This window comes from Cariama cristata, unplaced genomic scaffold, assembly GCF_000690535.1.
Source record: "Cariama cristata isolate BGI_N322 unplaced genomic scaffold, ASM69053v1 scaffold30459, whole genome shotgun sequence".
Classification (NCBI taxonomy): domain Eukaryota; kingdom Metazoa; phylum Chordata; class Aves; order Cariamiformes; family Cariamidae; genus Cariama; species Cariama cristata.
The window spans coordinates 1-244 of NW_009634553.1; positions in this window are offsets into that span (position 1 = coordinate 1).

Here is a 244-nt window from a genome sequence, read left to right on the forward strand (position 1 = left end):
CCCATCAACGTCCCCTCAAAATCCGCTGCCCCCCCCTTGCACCCACCACCCCAGAATCCACTCTAATCATCCCCCCAGCCCCAAGCCACTTGAACCTGGGTCCCCTTTCCTAGGGGTGCCCCTCCCATATCGTGGGGCTGCTCCCTCACCCCTGCAGATGCCCCCCCCAAGCACCATGGAGGAGCAGCGGTACCTGCAGGCAGACTGGGCCTTCCGGCCCGGGGGTCACACTGTCCGGCTGACC